A 14,956-nucleotide genomic window follows, 5' to 3' on the forward strand; every position below is an offset into this window, starting at 1 on the left:
AACTTCTGGTTTGAAAACCAAACTGACCTCTTCCTCTTACATTGACTCCCATTTCTCAGCCCTCTTTTCTCACTGCAGGGAGCCTAGCTCTGACCATGGCAGAGGCCAAAGGTCTGCCCTTAACACTAGCTCCTTTAACCTTAATTTCTTTAACCCTAGTACTAAGACAGCAGAAAAGAGAAGATATGTATTTTCTTTCATTGTCCAGAACATTTCTTATTTCTCTTTCTTGATACTTCCTTGCTAGGTTGCTAGTGTATTCTGCATTCTGAGAAGTCTGAGGCTGCCATTACAGATGGCATCCATAGGATAAAAAGCCCTAGTGGTATGTGTCAGTAATATATTAGTCAACATTATTGCTAACAAATCATAATATTAATTTTTTTTCTTGTTCTATTAGCCTTAGGAGAAATTTTCTTCATCTATGCTTTCTGAAGCACCACAGACTTCACTTGCTTGTGATGTACTGAAAGTTAACATTCTATTGCACAGAGACATGTGAATTTAAAACAACATAGGAAGTTCTAGCTCCTACTGTAGAAACTGTCAGAGTCGAACTAAGATTCCAAGGAAACAAGGAGCTCTATATTTCCTTCCCTTAGAATTCAGCTTCTAAAACTGAAAGCTCTGGTAAAAGACTTTGGTAGTATAAGGTGGGTACAGTCATTACTTACAGCTGCTAAAACTTTCCATGCCAGCCCTTCTGCAGAGAGATTCCTTGGGACCTTGTGAAAAACAAGGGTTATTCTCAGAGGTTGCTTGCAGCTTTTGATTTTCAAAGCAAAGATATCAGAAAGGAAAAGGTTTATTTATGGACAGAACATATATCAATAGGGGTGAATAAGGAAACTTGAAAGAAACTTTAGGGTTCCAGCCAACACTGAATGTCATTGGCAGATAGAGAGTCCAAAATCTTTGCATCTGTGTTTTTTTAGCTGTTAGTCATAATCAAAAACTCTCATCCCATACCCCACTATTCATTAAATATTCTGATCTAAGGAAAAAGAAAGCTGCTAGTCGCACATAAGTATATCCTAGGCTGAGTTATCATTGCTTTCTCCATGGTGATTATAATGAACAATCTCAAAACAAATGGCATTTAAAAATCAGATACCTGGAAGACACGTAAGCAACACATTTTTGTGGCATATACATTACTTTCATGCCCTGGTGAAAGCTGTATTTTTCAGCAGAAAGATTTCAGTGTTCTTCCTGCAGAAACAATAGGTCAAAAGTTACTTCTGATGCAAATATCAGTCACTCTGAAGCTGGCTGCCACTACGCTAGGCATAAACTTTTCAGGAATTTCTTAAAGTCTTAGAAACAAAAATCTCACTCTGAAGTGAACCTTTTTTGAGAAGGACTCCTGTAGTCTTGTAGTCTTATTTCTGCCTAAGCTGCTATTTAGATAAAGTGCTGTGTCTGAAGGTCAGTCTGTGAATTCTGGAAGTGGCAAGGATGGATTTGAGCTCACATAAGTTAAGTAATACCTCAAATCCAGGCCCCCTACTACTAATATTTCTGTATGTTCAGCAATTTGCACAAGTCTTGTGCACTACCCAAAGGCAGCACTGTACACTGAACAATCCTTCCTAAAAGCTATGATCAATTGGGCATGGTGGGATACCATTATTTATGCTTGTAACTCCTGCTTAGGTGCTGGTTCTAAAGGCCCTTTTGTGAACTTACATTCATACTCTTACAGGAAAAAGCAACATGCATGGATCTGTTGACAAAACTTCATGTGCTGAAAGGTTGGGTGATGTAGTCTTTGTCAGACCCTTTCACAGAACATTTTGTTATAATTTGTGCTTTAAAGAATTAGACTGCAGTTACCTACACACCTGAAAGAGTTTCTTATCTTCAACACTGGTCATGAAGAAATTATATTTAAGTCTGTCTGAAACCACCATCCATGTAGACTTGTTCTGACTGGGTTCAGTGCTTTAGTTATAGATATGAAGAGAAATCAGTACAATTATCATATTACTTCTTTATCACAAACTCAAGGCAAGTAATAAACACAATGAATCATAGAATGAATCATAGAATGGGTTGAGTTGGAAGGGACCTCCAAAATCATCCAGTTCCAACCACCTGCTACAGGTATGGACACCTCCCTTTAGTCCAGCTTGCTCAAAGTCCCATCCAGCCTGGCCTTGAATATTTCCAGGGAGGGGGCATCTGCAACAATGCAGGAAGTCTGAGCCTTCAGAGAATACTTCTTTAATGTCCATCACTCAGCCTCAAAAACAAGTAAAATGGGACTTCATTCTATTCTTGTTGACTTCATGGGTTATAGGATTGGGCCTAGGAACAGTTTGGTGGATGTTTTTTTTTTGTTTGTTTGTTTTGTTTTTTGTTTTTGTTTTTTCTTTTTTTTGATCCTATGCAAATACAACAAGCTGCTGATAAGAGAAATACTGCAGAAATGGATCACAATGTGATCTCTGCTGCCCTAAATTTGTGCTACAGAAAGACACCAGTTGCTACAACTGTAAGGATCTGCAAATTCCAGATGCTAGATTTTTTTTTTTTTTCCAAATGCAAACAAGAATTCATCAAAGTAGGATACTAACAATCACCTTCTATGTTTCACATACAGTCTCTATCCAACGATGTTCTTTCTAGGAAAACTACTTTGTTCATTTTAAAGACCAGCAAGACTATTTGGCTGCCTAAAGACTTCAGTGTAAGAAAGTCTGACTAATCTGCCATTGATTTTGCTCTTCACAGTCCAAAACATAGTGTTTATCACTATCTATTTGGCAGCAAAACATGCTAGGGAATGGGGAAAACAGCCTGAAAAACAACAATAAACAAAAATCCACAAACAACTCAAAATCTTTAATAAAAAATAGGTTCTTTTCTATACCAAAAACAATCCTTTACTGTGTCTCAACAATAAGGACATAACAAAAAGGTAAAGGAATAAACAATATAGTTTCTAAGCTGCAAAATTAAAAGTTATTTGAAGAGGGGGAATATGAGTGCTAGAAGATATGCCACCTTTTTAGAAGTATCTACATCTGAGTATGGACTCAAGTTCCCAAAGCCAACGGTCTGAAGGGGGACACTACTTCTGCATTCTCTGGGGCACTATGTGCACTATGTGGACTATGTGGACTGCTCCTCTCGCAGCAGCCTTAGCTTCAGCTCCCTGCCCAGGCAGCCCTGTGCTTTCACAAAGTGGATGTTGATTTACAAACGTCAGCAGGTTGGACTCAAGCTCAGTCCTGAATTCCAACCTTCTAAAAAGGCACTTCTAAAAACTGTGATTCCAGTTACATAAAATATTGCTGCCTCCTACTATTTTTATATCAAAATAAACAGTACTTGTACATCACCAAAGGATTCATTTTTACTGCAAATGTTTCAAAGTTTTACTTAAAGACCTCTGGATCTGTGTTGTTTTCTGTACATCTGTGTTTAGAATAATGAATATAATAAGAGGCCAAACAGGAGGTTTCCACAAACACACCTAAACCAATGTAAGCAGAGAAAAAAAGAAAAGAACAAAGAGTCTGCTCAAAAAGAATACATGCTCATGCAAAAAGAAATATAAACAAATAGGTAGAACTAAAATTTTCTACATGACTTTATCATGGTAACCGTCATATTGAAGATTTATTTATTCTGAAGTACTGCATCCAGATGTGAAATCCTTGGTCCAGGAGAGACATGGATCTGTTGGAATGCATCCACAAAAATGATCCAAGGGATGGAACACCTCTCCTATAAGGACAGGCTGAGAGAACTGGGGCTGCTCAGCCTGGAGAAGGGAAGGCTCCATGATGACCCTGTAAGAGATTATTTAATTTTCATTGTCTCAAAGCTTGCTGGGGACACAGATAAACAAGTCCAGGCAAGTCCTGGGCAACGGTTGAGAAACCCGTTGTCTGAGGGACACATATGGACAAGGCCAGGGGCAACGAGAGAGAGATAAGCTGCAGCTTAATAGCTGTAAAGTGGTCTTTTGGTGGGCTTATCTCAAGGAAGATGGCCATCTCAGGGGGTACGCACATGATTCTTACCCAAGCGCCCAAGGATGTCACGTAGGCAGAAGAAGAAGGATAAAAGAGGAATCAAAAACCATGAGGTTTAAGGTTTTTCTGGCTACAGATTCCTCATGAAGAAGAAGAGGTTTCTGCCATGAGAAGCCTCACGACCTGCCTCTCTCCCTCCTGGACTTGCTCTGCGCTCTGCCACAATGCCCCAGTGAAGAACAAAGGTATCTGCCATCAGATTCCCCACTACGGGATTCCTGCGTGCTGACAGACACTCATGAGCCTGCTACCTGAGTCCTGCTGCTTCCTCCTGGATTGGCTCCGCAACTTCCTCCTGCCACCTGCTTGCTGCCCAAGGCCAGCCATGCTGCTGCTGCTCCCCCTCGCTGCTTCTGCCTCGGACCTTCGAAACGTCGTGCAACAGGACCGCTGCTGGATCCTGGTGGTGACTATCCCCGCTTTACGCAATTCTTGCTTCTTTCCTCTCTTTTCTATCGCCCTCCTTCCCTTCCCCATCTCCCTGATTAGGGAGTTGGGGTTGGACTAACCCCAAATTGGTTGGACTAACATATGAACCGTTGTTTCTTAATCTCACGCCGGGTATACAGATATTAAAAGAACCTCATCTCCTTCCTATAAATTGGAGTGAGACAGACCTCATAGAAGCTTTTGCGTATCTAAAGGGGAGCTACAGAAAAAAGGGGACAGAATCTTTAGCAGGGTCTGTGGTGACAGAACAAGGGGAAATGGTTTCAAGCTTAAAGATGTTATATTCAGGTTAGATATAAAGAAAAAGTCTTTTACAGTGAGGGTGGAACAGATTGCCAAGAGATGTAGTGGATGCCCCATCTGGAGACTTTCAAGGTGAGGCTGGATCAAGCCCTTACAACCTGATCTAGCTATTCACTGCAGGGGAGTTGGACTAGATGACCTTTAGAGATCTCTTCCAGCTCTAAGGATTCTATGATTCTCTCTCTTGGTTTTCTTCACTTCCACTGAAAACATCTCAGTTCGTACATTAGTTACAGGAAAGCGATATGATAGAAAATGCTCTTGCTACATGGTGACCAAGAGAACGGAAAACATGATTTTAATAAAGAAAAAACTATCATTGAAGTAGTCTCTTCACTAGCATGTGTGAAGTGGTGGGAATTAAATCGTAACAGCCCTTCTTCCTCAGAATATATTGTTAATCACAGGACAAATGCCTGAATCATTTGCATAGGCTTATGAAAGCAAGGTTTTCCTTTCTGTGTATGGTTTAATTGTTGCCAAATATTTTACTGTTCTGTACGTTCTACTCTAACTGCTTTGCTCCTGGGATGCAATGACATAGCTACTCAGCCTGGGAATTTGTCCTCCCTCCTGCCTCTCATCTGTGATTTAGGGTATGGAAGTACTGAACTGCTCACAGCCACAGTAAGTTGGAAATAATGACAAGGGCTGTTTCACAGAATCACAGAATAGCTGAGATTTGGAGACAGTTCTAGAAGCCATCTGGTCCAATCCTCTTGCTCAAGCAGGAATACTTAGCTGCTTGCTCAGGCCCACATTCAAATGGCTCCCTCCTTAGAGAGTATTACTTAGAGAGTATATACTCCACAGTATTTGTGAGCAACCTGTGTCAGTTCTCAGTCAGCTGCACGGTAGAAAAGAATTTATTTATGTACAAAAGGAACCTCCTGTTACAGCTTGTGCTTGTTGTTTCTTCTTATTGCTTGTTCTTGCAAAGGGCATCAGGCACCAACAAAACCTTGCCTCAATTTTCTATACCTTCAGATTTTTACACACATTTATAAGATTCCCCTGACTCTTCTCTTCATCAGGCTGTACAGGCTCAGCTCTCTCAGCCTTTTCTCATAGATGAGATGTTCCAGTTTCTCAGTCATCTTAGATACCCTTTGTTCATGTACATCTTGGTTTCTGCCCAACAGGACTCATCCTGCCAAGATGCTATCCAGCTGGGTAACCTCCAGCACATGCTGCTGCCTGGGATTGTTACTCCTCAGGGGCAGGACTAAGCACTCCTCCCTGTTGAGCTGCATGAGATTCCTGTCAGTCCATTTCTCCAGATTATCCAGGTCCCTCTGGATGGCAGCACAACCCTCTGGCGTATCAGCTATTCCTCCTAGTTTTGTGTCATTAGCAAATGTGCTGAAGGTACACTGTGCCCCATCATCCAGATCACTGATGAAGATGCTTAATAGGATTGCACCTATTATTCACCCCTGGAGTACCCTGTCCATTACTAGCTTCCAATTAGACATTGTGCCACTGACCACCATCTGCTGGATTTATCCATTCAGCAAGTTTTCAGCGCACCTCTCTGTCTGCGCTATTCCCATCTATCTAACTATTCTATCTATTCCAAACTTAACAGCTTCTCTCCAAAGACTCCTTTTGTCTATGTGTTCATTTGCTTTGTTGAAGAAGTGAGTTTTTCCATTTAGATTTGCATAGAAAATAGATAAGAGTAAAAGCCAGAAGATAATCAAAAGATGTGTCCTAAAGGTAAATCTCCATAATGAAGAACTGGATCCCCATCAATATGGGGATATGCAATTTACATGAAAGTAAATGGAGCAGATTTCACAAGCTTTCACTTTATCGGTCATCAGAAGTTCCAGTACAACGTTAAGAGCAAAATTATTTCTAAATCCTTGATTAAGATGCCTCATACCCTTTAATAATGGAACTAGAGAACAAGAATCAGGGGAAGCAACGGAGGGAATTGATGCTGTTTAGTCTGAAGGAGGCTAGGGGTAGATCTCCTCACTCTCTACAACTTCCTGCAAGGAGGCTGCAGTGAGATAGGTGGTATTCTTTTTTCTCAGGTGACAAGCAATAGAACACAATGAAACGGTCTTGTGCTGCACCGGGGGAAGTTTAGATTGGATATCAGGAACAATTTCTTCATGGAGAGGGTAGTCAAGCATTGGAATGGATTATCCAAGTGCAGATCCCATCCCTGAAGGATTTAAGAGATGTGTTGATGGTTAGAATAGGTGATTCTGAAGGTCTATTCCATCCTAAATGATTCTATCATAATTGCATACGTATACTGTACATATAAAGATCAGTATGAATGAACACATACATAACTGTATATGTTGCTCTTATTGTGCACACATGCCACAATATATATGCACAATTATGAACACGAACCAATTTTTAAAATTATGAGTTATGCTGAAAAGTGAGTAATTTCTTATTCTGTTTAGAATTAATACGTAGAATAAAATCTGTTTATACCAGTCTACATTATCTTGAAAGCCCATGTCTAGCACTGTAAGAACATATTAAAAAAAAAAAAAACATTTTAAAAGCAAAAATACTTATACACAAACAAAACCATAAAAAGTAGTTGATGTATAAAGTCTAGACAAGATTGACATATTTTAGTCTATTGAGAAAAGCCGCAGAATAGTCATTATGTGAAAAAAAGAAAAATGAATTCGATAAGGTATATCAGAATAGTTGCCTAGGCAAAAAAAAAAAATGCATTTGGAAAAGGTTTTCTAAAGTTAAATTTTTCACTTCCTTGCTGAATTCATGCTTCATTGTACTCGTTCACTAGCTCAGAGAAGAACTAGGCACAGAAAACAAAAAGCAACATTTCCGTAGATTGCAACTTCCACTCCTTGCTGAAAATCGATTATTTGCTGTCTCAGTGCTGCTATTAACAAATAGGTGTAAGAAGACATATTGAAGTATTATTAAAGATAAATTTTGGAATAGAATCACAAATCAAAAAGTGACTGAGACTGGTTGAGATCTCTGGGTCCATCTGGCCCAACTCCTGCTGAAACAGGGACACTCAGAGCACATTGCTCAGGTGCACACCCAGGCAGCTGTTGAAAAACTCCAAGGGAAGAGACTCCACAATCTGGCTGTGCTATTTCCTGTTCTCAATCTCATAATAATCTCATAATTGAAAACGATTATGAAATGAATCTTACAGTACTTTCAGTAATAATACAATAGGATGTGCTTCTGAACATGGTTTTAATATATTGAAGAAAAAGAATTTAATAAGCAAGAAGTACACTGTATGACAAACTAAGGTATTATACTCAGCAGTACTAGTATTAGAGCTGTCAAAAAACATTTCAAATAGAAAACATTCCGCGTTTACACAGAATGGTACAGCAGCTCGACAGCACTTCTGCAGAATGAGTTACAATAGATGATAGGCTATGATAGCCTAATGAAATTGCAGATACATGTCTGGCGCACTTTCCCTGCAGTCACTTTTACATACTTCTAGTTACTACTATTCCAGAGTAATTCTGATCTTCGTGAGTCTCAAGAATAGAATCACAGAATGGTAGAATTTGGAAGGGGCCTCTGGATCTCACCTGGTCCAAACTTCACTGCTTGTAAGTGGCATGTGACTGTATCTGCAGGGAGTTTCTTTCAAGGATTAAAATCCTTCATTATTTGGATAGGTGATTTAAAGATAATTCTAGCTGGTTCAGAAACATGTTCCTATTACATTGCACACTGAGTCCCCCCTCGATCGAGGCAGGGACTTGGCTGGACCTTAAGCCACCACAGAACTCCCATGTTGTATAAGCCTATCTGTGACTGGACATGGGAACCCCCAAATCCTTCTGGATCTGCCAGTTTGAATATTTTCGAGATTTCTACTACAGAACAAGGTATTCTTGTCCTCTGAAGGTTTACACTGTTCCCCACCCTCATGATTCTGCTTCTTTTTTCCTCCGTAACCATCTACATCCTGATTTCCACTCTTGTCCTTTATATGGCTGCACAGGGCTCACAAGACAAATAATCTGCTAATTCTGAAGAAACAGTGCTTGGTGGATGAGCTGACTGTACTTTTGGCAATTCACTCCCAGCCATTCAATCTCTAAATAAATACTAGAGACAGAAAGGTCCGTCCTTAACAGGTGTTTCAGGCCCTGGATCAAATCGCTTCAGGCTTTTCACATTTCTCATCAGCTCTGAGAGAATCTTATCAGAAGTCCTCTGGGGACAAAACAGTTGTGATTGTAGGTTGCTTTAGTATGACAAAACAGAGAAAATATTTTAGCATGCAGTTGTTACCTGCTACTAATCTATCCATTTAATATTTCTCTGTGACATGCTATTAACTTCTCCTCGGCTCTAAATGGCACCTGCTGTAAATTTCCTTTTCCTGAATGACATTCCCTTAAAGGAAATTTTTGGAAATTATGTGCACCTGAATTATCCTGGTGTAATTCTACACTCAATTATCTTCCATAAAATCAAAAATGAATTTGGTCCCATCTGCATAAGCTAGTCATCATTACTGTACTGCACCTCTTCCATGCAGATGTTTTTGCTGCGTTCCTCCTAGCATGATAAAGAATTTTGTAGAATTCATTAGGTTATTGCACTTGGCAGCGTGAAGAGCAATGCAGGAATGTAAGAGTAGGAGTGGATGACTTTTCACCAGAAAAAGCAGATACAGCTTAAGAATCACAACTACACTCAATACAGCTCAATATTTTTATAAATGTGGTTCTCACTAATTCTCACACAACCTGTGCTTTGTTTCTCCAAAGTCAGCAGGGATTTTTACTATGTCTTAAAAAGCCCCTAATATGTACACAAAACAAAAGAATATTAAAGGATATAAGAAAACATTGCTTAATTTCAGTGAGAAAAACATTTCACAATAGTAACTCAGAAAGAAGAGGAAAGTGGTCTCATTAGGACTCCTGATACCCCAGGACAAGAGGACCCATGGTGCTGCAGCTCCTAACAACAAGCTGTGACAGGTAACAGCAACCTACCAGATTGCAGAGAGGAAGATTAATAAATCTATGTAGCCTCTTTCAACTTTTCCAGGTGGGAGAGGAAACACTGAAAAATAGATGACAACGGGTGTAGGAAACAAAGAGAAACAACAAGCTGCCCATCCTTGGGGAGCCTCTGGTACCTTGCTGGATATTCTTCCAAATGGAAATGAAAAACACTTCTCCATTCTAGCTGATTCCAGAAAAGGTATTTATCTCTCTTCTTAACTGTTATTTTTTAAGCCAGGAAGCTTTTGCAGAAGCAGTTGAGCTGGTTCAGCTCAAAATAGATCATTAGTTCTTCCTTTAGTTTGGATGCTTTCTTGCACTGTTTGATATTGGTCACACAAGTGTTCCTTTCATATTCTGCATCAAGCATTCTTGGTGTGAAACCTGACAACTGACCATCACTGGTCTTTTTACAGCACTCAAATGCAGCAAATAGCACCCTGCCCCTTCCACCCTGCTGCAGCTGAGCTGCATTAGTTGCAGGCACAGAAGGATGCTTATTGCTATGAGCATTTTCCAGTTCACTCCAGGTCTGTCTGAGCTTTATGATTTCTTGACATATTGATATGATTTTTTTTATGCACCATCTTTTTATATAACATCTGTCTGATACAGGACCTGCTTCTACAGGCTTATAATGACACCAAAGTAAAAACAACTGTAGTTAATACTAAGTATAAATTGCTTTCAATATCAGGGTTTGCTGTAGCCAGCTCTTCAGAGATATGATTTATATCCTGGCCACTATTGAGAAAACAAGCTCTTTAGCAGGAACCTCTGGGAAATGTTTCTTAACAACCTTGTATAAATGGATAAGGTTAACTTTCAAGTTCCTTAGTTGCCCAAATTTTCCTGAAACAGCTGGAACGTTTTTTTTTCTCCCCTAAGAGCAAGTGTTAGGCATTAACACAATGATGTCTCAGCTGACGTCATCCAGCAGCAACCCAAGCACAGTCACTTTCAACCTTCAATATCTTCTTGTTCTATAGTCCTCAGACCTCCTAGCATTTTCAAAATATCAAGGACTACAGAAAGCTGGGAGCAATCAGAGGCTGTACATAATTTCCACTCTCAAAAATAAAGTTCTTTTGAATACTATAAAAAGAAGCATCAAAACTATTGGCAAAGGAATATAAATATTTCCTACAGAAACATGCTCAAAATTCATGTTTTAATATTAGCATTGAGATTAAATTAATTGAAAATTAGGGGTAGTGGAATGTTATGTGACCCAAAATAAGCCAGCACTTTCAGAAGGATTTACTTTACACTATAGTAACTTCCAGGAAGATCAAACGGCTTCCAAACTCAAAAAGACAGCTCTTACTAGGATATAAACACTTCATAAACAGCGAACCACTCAAAGTGACTGGGTGAGATGGAACAGAAGTAGGAGGGTTTATAAACAAATCTCTCTTCCACCCACTGCACACTCTCTTTCTGGAGCGCTTTTGGCCAACTCCAAAGCTCTCTGCTTGGGATTGTCCTGTGCCTGTCCCTCTGGACTCCCTGGGATGCCTTCCCTCCCACCTCCATCAGTGCTGGCTCCACACAGCAGGGCACCTCACTTGGCACATGGCCCTGCCCCACTCCAGCAGGTTCCAGCAGTGTTCATCATCCCAGAGGGCGGTGGGATGCCAACACAGGTCATCAAGAGAAGCTGTGGATGCCCCATCCCTGAAGGCATTCAAGGCCAGATTGGATGGGGTCCTGGGCAGCCTGATCTGGTGGTTGACTCTGGGAGGGAGTTGGAACTAAGTGGTCTCTAGAGTCTTTTCCAGTTCAAGCCATTCTATGATTCTATAATTTTCTCTGCAACCCACTGCACACCTGGGAATCATAACTCTAGAGCGGAGAACCTACTTTGCACACCTCCTGGCCTCTTGGTCAGGTGCCAGCTGGATCTGAAATAGATGCTATCACACATGTACGGTCATTTAGGATTTTGCTTCCAGAATTACTTTTGGCAGAGGAGTGTGGAAGGGTAAGGAACAGTTTTTAAAAGAAGTAACAATCCTTCCCTTGAAGGCGGTGGCTTGGGCCATGAGGATTTATTACTATAAAACATAGCTCTGATGTATTTAAAAATAAAAAACACAGTTTCACCCCACTAAAAAAAAAAAAAAAAAACAACACTAAAACCACACCTCAATTATTCCAGAATTTTATGAATAAATAACTGAAAAGATCTCCAGCAGTGCCCAGTACTTTTGAACTTTTTCTATGTATATACTTGGCTGTGGTGTGAAACTTGGCAGCTGAGAGTACAGCATGGCTCCTCATGACCCCAAAGCAGCATCACTCGCCTCTCTGCAGGCAGTGCTGGCAGGTCTCTTACTTTGCCAAATCAGACGAGCAAAATTCAACAGCAAGTTCAGGTCAGAAATACTCTCCGGCACACATAAGCAGTTCCCTTTCACTACTGCAAGGCACCTGGATGGAAGGGATACAGGCAGGGCTTGCACTGATTTTCACTGCACTACAGCATCTCCTTGACTCCAGCATCACTTCAATTCCAACATCACTTTGATTCCAGCACTGCTTTGACTCCTACTCATATCCCAGAGTATTCAGGGATCCTATAGATTGAGCTTTCTCTCTCAGGTTGCTAGGAGACCTACTATTTCCCAGCTGTAACTTCCTTAGATAAAATAAGTTTGCTGTTTCCAAATTTTAAAAGAAAAAGGATTTTCCTTTGTTTTGCTAGAGATCAGGTATGGTCAGGGGTGGCACCCTCCGATGGTGCCAAGTTCTCTGGTTTTGGATCCAGGTAAGTATTTGCATGAGAACTATGTGCATAGGCCTCACCTCACCTGCGAATCCACATGACTGCACATCTGGGCACCAAGGAGAATTTTTGGGTAGAAATGGGAACAATCACTGAGTTGAGTTATTCTTCAGACAAAGCTGCTGCTACATGAGCATGTTTTGCACGAGCCTGAATGTGTGTGCCTTAAGCCTACCTAGGTCTTTTTTTTATCTCAGAGGGAAAAATAAAAAGGAAAAAGCGTGGGTTTAGATTTCCAGCAACCCCAGTGGGTAGTTCAGCAAGTCCCAAAGGACAAGTTCAGTAACTTGGCTCCTGCTTAACAATCTCAGGAGAACAGTCTCTCTGAAATAGAAACAACTCAGGTATTCAAAATTGGGCATGTGCTGATTTATCACACTGAAACAGTGCACAGCAGCAAATTGGCTAGAAGGCAGGAAAGAGATTTTTTTTAATTCAATATCTTGCTATTGCAAAATGGAAGAAAACAATTTCTGAATCCCAAATTTGTCTTGAACATTTTTTATTTTCTTTTTAGTATTTATCTGGAGGATATTTTTATATGAAGCTGTTCTTCTGCCTTAGAATTCCTAAATACTGTTCACATTTGGGAATATACCTTTTCGCTGCTTCTTTGCTAATCAGCAAATCTTTATCAAATTCTGCTGTAATTATTATCTGCATATTTTACAGACAGTAAGCCTGGCCTGTGTCTAGATAAAGTCTGAACTGTTAATCTAGATGGCTGGTACTGATCCAGTAACTTTTCCTTTAGGAATAGAGATATGACAGATTGGACATATTCTGATTTCATTAGTCATGTTAACTAGAGAAGAAGGTTATTTAGAATTTAAGCAAAAGCACATCAATGTTTCACTGTTGTTAGAAATAAATGCTTACATTTCAGAAAAGGTCCATTGTGTTGATTCAGCTAGATGTTTTGGAGCCGCAGAACATTCTAAGTCATCATTTTTAAGATAACACGATTTTCCATTCCCCCTGGCAAAGTTACATGAACAATGAACCACAAGTATCTTGTTTGGATTCATACTTCTTTGAGATCCTACATCTTACTTGCAAACAGTGTCATTTCTACATTCCACCACACCTACACTACCATATGTTGTATTCAGTAGTTCAAAAGAGGATTTTACAACAGTAATCCACATCAGCTCTGCAAATTCACATCTGTAAGTAAGGACAGCTAGTGTGAGCTGAACAGCTTTTTGCTCTGTCTTTTCATTACCTGTCCTTTTGTTTCTGATTTCTTTTCTTCAGATTTGTTAATGGAACATATTCTTGCTGGATTTCTTCCTGTAAATTTCCTCCACAATCTTTTATGAGGAATAATCAGATTTCTCTCCTTGACACTATGCAGTATGGCTTTGCTTTGTTTGGTACTTTATGATGACTTTAACAATGCACGCTGATAACTGTTCATTTCAAAGGTTCACTCCAAGAGAAACAGAGACCGATATTTGAGTAATACTAGTAAAAGCTCAAATGAGAAATTAAAATTAATCTATTGAACTCCTTGTTAGGTACTGAAATATAAATTTTTGAAAAAAATTGTACTCAGCAACTCTACCAGCGAAAGGAATAAGAGAACAGCTTGCCACTGAAAGCACCTATTTCAATGTCATTAGCTTGTGTATGCACGTTTGCCTTGGCATCTAGCAGGAAAAAACTCCTAGTAGCTGCTATCAAGCAATTCCTTGAAAAAAATAATCAAAACAGATGGCAAATCCTGAACTTTACCTGAACTGTTCAATTTATCCAAGGGACTGGGAGACAAACTCAGCAGTACGGTTAGAAAGTCCATGTGTGAGGGACGCTTGGCTGTCCTTCTGGGCAACGTGACTATGCCGTATGTGAAGCCTTCTGGTGTTAATGGTCTGAAACATAACATTACAAAGTGCACTTATGAGAAAAACTTGAAGTTCTTTGATGTCTCAGCAGGGTCTGGCTGCAGCACCAGCTTTGTGTTTCCAAGCTTCAGAAGTCTGTACACCTTCAGAATGTCTAGGCTATTCCTCTGACATGGAACAAATCCCTAAAACTGTTTTGGTGATGTCAGTATCCATATACTTAATAAAGCTTTCCTTTGTTTGCTTTTCCTCCTAATAAAATATATCACTTTTAGAACTGAAAAATAGCTTATTGCCTTTGTTTCAGGCATACACAAATGGCAAATGTGCCCTTTGTGTTCACAGGAATTAAAACAGAGATGACTTGCATATATTTTTGATGGGGATCCATGCACGTCCTTTATCTCCTTGTTTTATTATAAGCACATCATCAGTTGAAAACTGATAAATGCCAAAGATTTTGGAATTGAATTAAACTAAGACATTTCAGTCAGAGGAGAGCCATGAAGATGATCAAAG

The sequence above is a fragment of the Meleagris gallopavo genome, chromosome 2 (genome assembly GCF_905368555.1).
Source record: "Meleagris gallopavo chromosome 2, MGAL_WU_HG_1.1, whole genome shotgun sequence".
In the NCBI taxonomy this organism is placed as follows: domain Eukaryota; kingdom Metazoa; phylum Chordata; class Aves; order Galliformes; family Phasianidae; genus Meleagris; species Meleagris gallopavo.